Source organism: Neopsephotus bourkii, unplaced genomic scaffold (genome assembly GCF_033783945.1).
Source record: "Neopsephotus bourkii isolate Nb327-2 ecotype Australia unplaced genomic scaffold, CSIRO-AGI_Nbou_v1 NB_911, whole genome shotgun sequence".
NCBI lineage: Eukaryota > Metazoa > Chordata > Aves > Psittaciformes > Psittacidae > Neopsephotus > Neopsephotus bourkii.
In genome coordinates this window covers 885,945-898,013 of record NW_026901405.1, presented here as the reverse complement: position 1 = coordinate 898,013, position 12,069 = coordinate 885,945, and the positions used below count along the sequence as shown (strand labels likewise).

The 12,069-nt window shown below is 44.0% G+C and overlaps 1 long non-coding RNA gene across 1 annotated transcript; it reads right to left on the bottom strand.

Annotated features, from left to right (window-relative positions):
* Positions 1-3,947: 3,947 nt before the first annotated feature.
* On the bottom strand, positions 3,948-10,910 carry LOC133214628 (uncharacterized). The gene is made up of 3 exons (XR_009726178.1): positions 10,793-10,910; positions 7,984-8,158; positions 3,948-5,557 (listed from the first exon to the last, which is right to left on the bottom strand). It is a non-coding gene; the product is annotated as an uncharacterized LOC133214628 (long non-coding RNA).
* Positions 10,911-12,069: the final 1,159 nt, after the last annotated feature.

Below are 12,069 nucleotides of genomic sequence, written 5' to 3'. Positions count from 1 at the left end.
GCTGCTGACCACCCTGCTTCCACAGCATGAGCTCTGGAGTGGTGGGCAGGGGGATGGGAAGGAGAAGTAAATGGGGGTCTCCATCACTCTGGTGTTCCAGTGACCGTCTCTTTTCCAGAAGACGGATGTTGCGCTCTAAGTACCTCTCCAGAGAGCTAATGGCCGACATGGCATTATTACCAGCCTGCAATGAGCTCCATTTTTTCCTTTATGATAGTAATTTGTTACACCGGTTTGCCACATGCCCGCTGCTTCCTTGTTAATCCAATAATCTATATGAGAAAAGCAATTTGACATTCCTCCTTCCCATCTGCCACCCATCACCCAATCTATATCTTAACTATCAGTGATTTATTAATGGTGTCTGCATTAAGTACATCTCCGCTTCATTGGCGCCCTCAATTCCCTCCCTCCTAGAGACACTCTCTCTGGTTACGTTTAGAGAGCAGAGTCAGCATGGAGATGAAAACCAACAACACAAGCAACCAAGCCAAGGGATTTTGGGAGCTTTGGTCAAATAATCCATGTGCTCCCAGGTGAAGGAATCCAACAGCCCAAAGCCCATTCAGCTGAGACTGAAGTGCATGCTCAGCCTCCCTGCTCCTTGCAAAGCATGATGCATCAGGCAATGAAGTTTATGCCTGTACCCTCTTTGCCAGCATCAGTTTGCACACAGTGTGGGTCAGTGTTCAGTGGCTGTTAGAAGGGGCTTTTGAATGGGCTTATTCTGGTTGGGCAATGCTTCAAAAGGGTAAACCAACCAGATCCATGATGTGCAGAAATAGTGAAGTACAGCATCCAATATCCCAGATTCCTTAAAGTGTGGAAAGAGTGGGTTTGTTAGCCTTTCTGCCAGTGGTAGAATGAACAGCTCAGCCTTTATGTGATCAACCTATTTTCACAACGCTTGTATAAGCACTGTACCTTCAGCACCTTCAGCAAAGTTGGTTTGAAATCAGTCAATGAGCTCAAAAGCTATTGGAGGTGAAGGGCATCTGAGAGGCTAACATACACACAGACAGATGCACTCCTGTATGCTTACAAAGGCCTTGTTTCCTTAGAAACCATGCTAAAAATCTACTGGCAATATTTCAGCCTGCTTGCCAGTATCAGTGAGGAGCTCAGGGACTACTTGAGCCCTGCAAAATGAAATTCTCTTTTCCTTTCTAAGGAATTCTCTCCCTGAAATTAGGTTTGGGAAGCACTGATTCTCACCCAGCTTGAAGCTGTGCTCCACCTGCATGGGTTGCAGGACTGGCATTCCCGGTCAGTCTACCTTTCATTCCCAAAATCCAGCCAGTGCCCTGGCATATGCTGGCTGGGCACTGCAAACAGGTTTCATTGCTTCAATTACTCCCCATACAGCAATTGCGTACGCATTTACAATACAGCTCAGCAGCTTGCTGTATTTCCATGTATGCAAACCCACTGCTAAATGACTTTTAATTTAACTCATGGGGGAAAGACAAAAAAGAATGTTTGGGTTTACATCAAGGTTCATCATGCACATCTTTCCTGCCATGCTCCTGGAGATTTAAAGATACAGAATGCAGAAACCAGATCTTGAGGACTGTGTAATTTAACGCTACCAGATTTGGTCACGTTAAACTGTCTGTTATACAGGAAGTTCCTACTGCAGGTTGGATACAGCACATTTAGACAGCATGGGGTGTGGACAACATGGCAGCTGATACCTTTAGGTCATTTTAGCCAAAGAGCTCTTTTTCAAAGGCCTTCATTTATTTAAAATAACCTAGCAGAACCTTTTCTGTAGTTACTGCTATTTTTAAGTTCCAGGGAAAAAAGTAATTAAAGAACAGAATGCCACGAGGAGAGCCAGATTCCCAGGGAACAGTGACAACGTGGAAATTAAACAGTTAGAAGTAAAACTGAAATGGATTTCATTGCTTTTTGAAGCCAAATGCAAAGAATGGGCAAACAGCATCCACCTGCTCTAGATGCACAGGGGCAGAAGATGACCTGAGCCAGGTGGGGAGAATGCACTGTCTGAGCTGTCAAGTTGCCCTCCGAGATAGCTGGCACTACCTGGCCTGTTCCCACCCAGTTTTTTTACTGGCACAAGAATCATAGAGTGGTTTGGAAGGGACCTTAAAGCTCATCCAGTTCCAAGCCCCTGACATAGGCAGGGACTCCTTCCACTGGACCAGGTTGCTCCAAGCCCCTTCCAACCTGGCCTTGAGCACTGCCAGGGATGGGGCAGCCACAGCTTCTCTGGGCACCCTGTGCCAGCACCTCAGCACCCTCACAGGGAAGAACTTCTTATATACAACCTAAATATACCCTCTTTCAGTTTAAAGCAATTCACCCTTATCACTACCTGCCCTTGTAAAAACTCCCTCTCCAGATATCTTGTATGTCCCCTTTAAGTCCTCCTTAGCCTAAAGGCTAAGGCTAACTGGAGAAAGTTTAGATTCACCAAGGTCTGTGGTGACTGACTTGGAGGTCCCACAAAGCCATTCTTACCTAGCCTTGTGTTGCTCCATTGAGCAGTATTTAGCTTACTTGTGAATGTTTGCTTCCTGTTGCTGGTGAGCTGTGGTTGAGATGCTGCTCTTCCCACTGCTCGGCTCCCCAGCCATTCCTCAGGAAGCCAGTCTTAATAGTGTTGAAGGCTCCCAAGGTGATTTTTGTTTTGCTGCTAGCATTCCCTAAGGCTGGGATTTTCACTGGAGTTTTAGAACATCAGTTAACCCACAATTATCAAATGTCAGTATCATTTGGACTAATATCTCTTTTAGGGGTAATGAAAAATCTTGGGATAAACAGGCTGTGAAGAACTCAGGTATAGAGTAACCCTTAGGAACTGGGTGATCTAGTTTGAGGTTTTTCCACTGTTTGATGTCTCAGTGTAGTGTCAAGGGGCCCTGAAGAACTTTAGGGTTTTAGCATAGCATCATGCAATGACTGTACTGGATCTCAAAAGTGCCATCACTGATTCAAATAACTTAGCACATAATTCAGAATGAGGCAAGACCGAATGGTTTTGGTAAATAAACTATTTCTTGATAATCGTAAAGTCAGCCATGGCCATGCAATAATTACAACTAAATCTGCTGGAGAGGCAAAAATGGGTTTGGTTTTGGCTTTGGTTTGGTTTGTGTTTTTTTTGTTTTCCTGTTAGTTTCATTGTTAAAGGAGTAAGAAGCCAAATTCCTAAACTGGATGATGATGAGGAAGGGCCCATGTTAACCCAGATGTCAATGCTGGAGACACAGGCTCTATCCCTGCCTCTGCCTCATCAGCTTGAAATTGTATTTCTCCCCCAGATTTTCTGGGGCAAACCTCTTTTATTCCCTCCTGCTGGAGCTGTTCCACTTTCTATAACATATTTCAATCCTTTTTGTATGGCTTTAATAAAGAGGTTGGTTACATGCATTGCATGTGTAGTACGAAGCAGAGCAATGTGACGATTGACCTTAACTTACATAAGAAGCTCCTATAGAAGAGGAGGTAGATGTAAAATGGAGAAACCTGAATATTTCACAGTTCCATCAGCTGGAGAAAGCGGCCCCTCTGTGCTTTGTGTTTTTTATCAGTGCACTGTTGAATAAAGCAAAGTCTGCCTCTAGTCTTTTATTCCCATCATTTGTTGCTATTACATTCACTGAAAATGGAAGGGACCGTTTCCTTTTGAATTGAGTGAGATGTTTCCTTTGAGCCAAAGTAAGGGGAAAAAAAGGAGTTTGTTTGTTTGTTTGTTCATTGATTTGGCAAGGAAAGTTCCCCCAAGCATGTGAATTTTGGCTCGGATCAGAACTATTACAATGTTTTGTCTTCTTCTTTTTCATGTTCATCTGTCAAACAGCAACAGTAATTCTCTACACAGGCCTGCTGAAAATGAGAAGCAGTAGCTCAGGGTACCAAATGACTGGATAAGTGAGGATGTGATTGCACGATAGGATGGGTTTGGCTATTCAGACCAGTGGTGCTACTTCATCTGAAGAGAGGAAGGCTGAGTTGTATGGAAGCAATTCTGCTCTCCTCTCCCTCCTCCTCCCCATAGACATTGCTTGTAGCCTCTGCCACACTCCTTTCTGGAAACACAAGCATTTTGAGAATGGCATGACATCGCTTCTCCAGTTGATGACTTACACATGAGAGGAATAAACTGCCATCAAAAAATCTCTGCAGGAACAATCCTGGCAACCAGTTCATAAAGGGTCCTATAGGCAAAGATGGGAAGCACATCACTGGTGTATGATCCTGAAAAACTGCAAGAACAATCTATATATTTGCTCTGGGCATCCCCTTAGGCTCCTGTGTCTTAATGGCACAATCTTAAATCAAGCTAATGCTAGAAGAGGAGCAGAGAACAGGGAGTGGAGGCAGAAAACTCTAGCTGAAGCTAGACACTGGCTTCATGTATCCCCCCCTACTCCAGACAATAGCTGTTTGCATGTCTGGTAACCATTACAAATTGGGGCTTTTGATAAACCAGTGTTTTGGGACCTGGGTTTTGCTGATTTCTCTCTCACAGAACAGCTCTTTAGCAAATATTCCAGAGGAATCATTGAAATCTTTATATAACTGTCTCTATCTGCAGCCTTACATTAGGAAAATATGAGAAGTCAGCATTTTGTATTGTAAGACTGTCTGGTGCTGAGTATTTCACGAGTTGCAGAGAGGCAAGGTGATGGATTATTTGCCCTTGCTGCTGTGTATAGAGGAGCTCATTTGGCAGTACCATAGGAAGAAAGATTTCACTAATGGCTGCAGAACACACAAGTGGAAGCTGAGAATTGGGGTGGAGGAAAAGAATGGAAGGAAGGAGGTTAATCTCATATTTGTAGCTTTGTAGACCTCAGGAATTACCTTGTTAGATCCGAAGTTATTTCTCTGTAATAATCTGCTTGTGGTGTGTTTTCTCTCCCAAGGAATGTTAAGAGTGTGTAACACTCTTACCATTAAATGTGAAATAACAGTGTTGGAAAGATAATGGTTTGACAACAGCCAAGCTGCCCCAGGCTGCCATTTGTTTTGCATATTACTCTAGAAGGTGACTGCAACTTTGTGCAGTGGAAGATTCAGTGGCAGATGTGATTCTAATCAGAGAAGTTAATATTTTCCTTTGTACTTTCTAAAATAAAAAATAAAATAAATAGAAAAAAATCTCAAAAATATATTTTGCCTGTTTGTACTGAAAACATTTCTGTGTTTGATGAAAGTCTCTAAGGAAAAAAACCCAAACCCAAGCCCCTAGTAATTCATAACGCTGTAAAAGTGTTTCCAGAGAAAACTATAATAGTTTCTGACTAGCTTTAGTGAGTATGTATTTTCTTATTAAAATCTCCATCTCTTTGCATTCCTGCTGCTTATTTGACAGTGTCTGCTTGTCTTTCCTCTACTCGCTCGTCACCATTTCACAGTCTCTCTTTGTAGTCTACAATTCCTAGTTTTAATTGGAATATTCTTCTTTCCAATCCCTGCACCTTTTCTGCATCACAATTCTTAGGTGGAAGATGATCCTAATAATCTCTGAGTTGGAGCTGAACGCTATACCCATGGTATAGCTGGGTTGTTCTGAGCTAGCTAAAACCTATTAGAAAGAAAAAGAGGTAGACATATGACACAGTTGAATATTTTACCTGATTTGTATAAGTGGAAGGGAGATGCAACAGCTTCAGCTAAAATACAGTTCATATTTCTCTCCTTTAATAAGGACTAGAGTTTGCTATATGGGATAATATATCTATTTTTAATATATTTATAGCCTTATAATGAGCACTTGGCATTCCATTGCTTTTCTTGCCCAAAAATGCTGCAGTGAAACAACTTGAAAGATGATGGAATAAAGGAGGTGGAAAGGCACTTCTGGAGGTTTCTAGAACCAGCTCCTGCTCCAAGTCAGACCAGGTTGCTCAGGTCATCACCCAGGTGAGGTATGAGTATCTCCATGGGTAGAGATTACACCACTTCTCTTTGTGCACCTGCAAGCAATCTGTTGGGACAAAGCAGAAGACTCCTTGGTTTGTAAACATGGCCTAAACAGGAGGACTGCAGCTGCATTGGGCTATGCCTTGGTCTCTTATTTTGTTGTATTGTGCTCATGCCCTCTCCATCACTCAGCTTGAAGCAAATCAGAGAAGCAGTTCAGAAATTCTTTGCAATGATGATGGTAAAACACTGGCACAGGCAGCCCACAGAGGTGGTGGATGCATCATCCCTGGACACATCCAAGGCCAGGCTGGATGTGGTTCTGGACAACCTGATCTAGATGAAGATGTCCCTGACCATGACAGAGGGGTTGAACTAGATGTCCTTTGAAGGTCCCTTCCGACCCAAACCATTCTATGATTCCATGATTTCAGCATTTCACTACTGCATAAGTGTCATTCAAATCTGAATTAAATAGGTGCACCTAATGTGATCCTGTGCAGCAGTCTTCAGAAAGAAAGGAGAAGAAATACTCTTGTTGAACCTGTCAGATGGATTATAATGAGCTATGAGACCTCACACCCTGAGGTGCCAGAGGGTGACATAAGGCAAGGAAGAAATCATGAGGGAAAAAATCTTTGGTTGGTCTGCATTTTGTGGGCTGGGAAAAACAGCAGCATCCAGGAAGGGTGGATGGCTGGGATGCTTCTGGCTTCAACCACAGCCCTTTCACCTTGTAAGTGCAAGCCCTTGTACTGTTTTCCATTTGGGTCACCACTTATATCATGCACTGAAACAGAGCTCTGTAGCATCCACAGTGGACAGATGTGCTGCTGCCCAAAAAGCAGTGTGCTTTGCTACCCTAGTGAGGCCAGAGGTCTCAACGCACAGACCCAGCACTTGTGGACAACTCAGCGATCTCCATCAAGCCATGGGCTCTCCATCTGGGGAAGCCTTCAGGATCAGGGCCCAGCTTTACCGTATGGACATCTGTGACTTCTACTTTACATCCAACTGAAATACCCTTAGCACGCTATGGAAAAAAATGGCCTTGTCAGAGTTGAGTAATGGAGAAGAGATTTAACAGTCTGGCCACCTTCTTCTCTTCTGGTACAACTTTAAATCGGGAGTAATAACCAAATGATACATGTTGAAAATGGTGAGGTCTAGAAATACATGAAACATGGGAAATAAAACCTGAAACGGAGTAAAATTTGACTAGTTTCAGCTGCCGGTACAGGCTTAAAACTCAGGTAGGGCTCATTAGGAAGTTCATCTGACCTTTCTGACTGAACCCAAGGCTGATTTAATGTTTGATCCATACAGAACACCTTTTTTCTTCTTTTTTTTCACCTACATGAAATCTCACTGATTATGACTGGAAGCTCCTAAGTTTGTTCAAACCCCAAGTTCAAAGCAAGTTCAAAGTACAGGAAGCATGTAGCCACAGAAATGGAAATAGTTGACTTTTGAATCCATGAGATCAGAGCGGCTGGGATTTGCACTTTGCTGAAGCTGCCTGAGCCAAATGCTCTGAAAAGATGAGTTAAATCCTGACACATAGAGAAGAATGAAGGAGGCCCTGGCTTTGGCCTTGATCTTTGGCAAAGATGGATGGCTTTCTTAAATGGTTTTGCAATACAGGTGAATTCTATCCACTAAACACTTGGGTAGAGACTGATGTGCAATACACTAGAAATGGGTAAATCAGTGAATAGAAGAGAAAAAAAGCACTTTGACTGTTTAGCCTTTAAGCAGAAGTATGGTAAGGCTAGGAGAGGTCTAGCTCCATGAAATGTCTAGTCAGGACTTGTATCTCACTGAAAGTCTAAGCAACACTGCAATCTGTTGTATGAAGCTTCCAAGCTTACACTGTGGAGCAGTGAAGAAATAAAAAAGTTGCCTTAGAAAGATGTGAAGGTAAAGGCAGAAAATGTGCACCACCGTTGCTAGTGGGAGTGAGTAAAACAGGTGTTTGGGTGCAAGACTCTTCCCATTTGGAGGAGCTATAAAAACAAGCAGCTGAAGAAGGAAAAGTCTTATGAATCCTTTCCCCCTCTTCCAAAAATACTTGATGTTTATACCTACTCTAGCACCAAGTATAGAAGCTTCAGTGTTGCAATCTGCAGCTCCCTCTCCTATGTTGAATTTCAGGCTGAGGCTTCCCTTTAGCTCCCATGTACTCTTCTTGGTACTGGAAAATGGGAGCTGGGACACCATTGCATTGATAGGTCTGCTTCTTGCTAGTTTGTCCTGAGAAAAGCTTGTGGGAAAGACATGAATGCAATGCTGGCTGGAGACACACAGCACAAAGGTACTGAGCAATAGCAAGTCCCATCAGAAGAAAAGTTAAAAAGGAGAGAGGAATATGAAGTGAGATAGAAATGGACCTGGGGAAGATCCAGTTCCAAAGACTGCAAAGGTCCATCTGTATCATCTTGCCTGATGCAATTCCCAGCAGCAGACATGGAGGCGCATCCAGCAACCACCCTGCCAGATCCAGACATACATGACTGAACACAAGTGTATGGTTTTGAAAAGTTCTCATCATGTAGTTTAACACGGGCTTGGCTCTGACAACCTGTAGATCTGTCTGTCATCACAGATATGGGACGACACTGTACTGTGAGCTAATGTGACACATTGTGATAGGTAGCTGTGACTTCTTGTGATGAGTGTTGTCTGAACTTGAGCAAGAAAGGCGAAATGTTAAGGAAAGGAGCTTGCTTACTCATCATTTTGTATGGTTTGGTGGTTAAATGATGGTGTTTTCTCCTCAAGCTTTTCAGGTTCTCTTCTGTCTGACTCGATTGCTTTATTCATCGTAGTGCAATCGGCAATTAGGCAGTGCTGCCTACAGCATTACCTCATTGTCTCAAGGGATTAGAAGCAAAGGGGTAAATTACAGTCATCTCCTAGTACACTTCAGTGTATATTTCTGGGGCTCTGCAGGTCTCGGCAGCCCCTTTCAACTCATACAAACCCCAACAAGCTCTCATGCTCTGATATAACACACTGGATCTGTCTTTGGTTGCAGCACAGAAAACTTTTTTGGGGTGCTTTAAAGGTGGTAGAACAGAGATTGTGGACACAAGTAAAAAAAGTTGGTTTTAGTGCCCCAGGCAAAGGTTTTATGACTGTAAGCTGCTGCTCCCCTCACTTTGGGTCACATCTATACTTGCTAAACAGTATTCATGTCTGCCATCCAGCACTTGCTTATTCTTCTGGTCCTGCTGGCTATTCAATCAGAGAGATGCTCCTCGTGCCCTAGGAGCAGAACGCTCACTCTGGAATGAAGAAGAATAATGTTGGCTCTTCTCCTGCTTGTGCTCTGCCTCCATTTCCCTCCTGCTGCTTCTGAACCCTCTGACCCTTTCAAAGGCAGCCCAGCAGTCTGCTCCATCTTTTATTGAATTGAATTGCAAATCTGGAGGGGCCGCAGTGGGAGCAAGCCATCCGTTTCAATTCCGCCTCTCTGTTGTTCCTCCCATGGGACCAGGGTAGACCCTCAGGAAATGCAGTCAGCATTTGTTGATTGAGCCCTCTGGTGAGATTAACTTCTTGTTTGGTAAGAAGTCATTCATATGGTCCCAGTTGTGTTTGGTCCACCCATAAGACAGAATCTGTGGAGCTCTGCATTCCCATAGTGACTCATGGACTGTCTCATCCTGTCAGCAGAGCTGCTGGAGAGCTTGACTTGCCATCTCTGCTGCCCATTAGGAAAAATGAGGCAGTAGCAAGCAGGAAACTTAGGACAACCTACCTGTCCTACTTTCCTCCCTCCCTACTGTATGACAAGAACACTTCTGACATGAGCACCCTTCAGCAAATTGCCTTTCTGCTGAGGAACCATGGAAGATGGATGACCAATAGGAGGGGCACATGCTGCAGGGAATTACAGTGCCCTGATCCTCAGGAAACCAGCATGGACCACAGCCCCAGGGTCTGTGTCCTTACTTACAGTGACTAATTCTCCATCTGAGTGCCAGAGGTGAGGGGTCAGAGGAGAGGTCAGAGTGGGTCACAGATCAGTGGAGGGAATACAAATCAAGAAGAAACCCTTGGCCTTTCAGGTTGGTTTGTATTAGCAGTTGGATCTATCTTTTTTTGAGCTCCAGCCTTGATCACCCTTTGGAGTAAACTGCCTGCCTCTGAGCAGCTGCAGAAAAGCAGTTCAGAAGATGGCAGCCACACAGCTTTTATGCTTGACATCGGTCTGCAGTGACCCTGTGACAGCAGAATTTCACTGCTGTGTCTACCTGAGGCTGCTCCTGCTCCCACTGGCTTCAGTGACAAAGCTCCCAGCCTTTTCAAGCCATGCAAGACTTGCAATGAATTGCAACATGTCATTAGGGTGGGTAGCTCAAAGCTCTCCGCTGTGCTGTGCTGGGTGGCACATCAACCTTGGTGTGGCACCCTGCATTCATCTTGTATGAGCCACCAATGTTCCCTTCAGTGCACTGTGGTTATAGGGTTACTTAATACCATTCCCTTCCACCACTACTGCTGTCCCAAGGGTGCTTGTTACTGACTCTCAGGGTATGGAGAATGAAGGGGAAAGAATTTAGTTCCTCACACTGTGTCTCAACCTTGCTGTGTCTATGAACGTTTGATTCTTTGTCTTTCAGTGATGATAGCAAGTGAACCTGCAATCCTGTTTCAAAACTAGGAGCTGTTTGGTGCTTTTTATATGTTTGGAAGGTCTTTCTAAAGAAGAGTACTTCCAATCTTGGGTACTTCCGTGCCATGAGCACAGCCCTAACTGTGACTGTCGTGAAAGCAACAGTTCAATTTTAACAGCAGATCTGGAGGCTTTAAAATTAGGTTTGATTTCAAAACAGAAATTCAAAAGGGGCCTTCTGGTTATTTCTTGATAGTGCTTTTGTCTTCATCTGACCAGTAGCTCAGTGGGACTGGCATGTCCTGATGTGGGTGGCTGCTCCCTTGCCATGTTGCAGCACGCTCTGCAGGAAGGAAATGTGGTGCCTTGCTTTGCTTTTCTTGTTTGTGGTTCCTTCTGAGGAACCCCTTCTCTCCTTTCAGGTGTGTTTGATTTGGTGGGTTTCAGAGGTGCTAGGTGGGTTTTTTCCAGTCCCTTGGGCAAAGATGTCTGGCCTTGGTGGAAAAAATGTTCAAAGACTTTGATGCGGACCAGGAGTTGCATGTTTTGGCTTAGTAGGGGAATGTGTTCTAGCTGTGGAGAAGAGAATTGGTTGTAAAAACCATATGGCACGTCTCTGTGTGAGCAAGGCAGTTGTTACGTTGACAAACTCAGCCTTGCTGACAAAATGGCTATGGAGCATATTACTGTACAGTGTATGCTTTATCTTGCTGTAGGTTTCCCTGTAGCTACTATTAGAAGTTACCATCTTTAGTATCCCTCTTGTCTCACATCTGGTGAGAAACAGTAAGGTCAACAGTCCTTGGTGGTACCAATGATTCAGCAAGCCCACTTTTTTTGTCTTGACAATGGCCAATATATGTCAGAAGGCTTCCCTGAAACAAAGGAAAGAGAAATCTCTTTATAGGCTGTATGTTGTTACTTAGAATATTCATAGAATCATACAATCATAGAATGGTTTGGGTTGGAAGGGACCTTTAAAGGTCATCTAATCCAACCCCTCTGCAGTGAGTAGGGACATCTTCAATTAGATCAGGTTGCTCTGACCTTGAATGAATGGATGAGGCACCTATCACCTCGCTGGCAACCTATTCCAGTGTTTCACCACTATTACCTTCTTTGGTTGTGGAGTAAACACTTCTAGTTGAGCTGCAAAAAAACCCCAGACCGCCTCAGGAAAAGGTGGCCTTGTGCCCAGGAATGTGATGGTTTCCATGGCAGTAGATTAAAATGGGATGTCTAGGGCCAAATCAGATCCCAACAAGCTCCAAAAGGTATCTGGGGCATTGGTGCCCACTACAGTCTGTGAGCACAGCACCATGTTTCTTTGCTTAGCTGTGAAATAGAAATTGATTCTGCAGCTTCTTAGGGTTCTACATTGAAAAGATGCTGCAGCACTGATTAACTCAGTCAGTATTGCTGGAAAAACAAAACCCTGTTGAATTTACTGGTGAAGGTTGGGCTTTCATAGGGAGAGCAGGGTAGAGCTAGTCCTTGAGTTATGGCAGCTCCTCCGTGTCTTCTCTTTAGAGGCTTGTCATGACTCTCAGCAG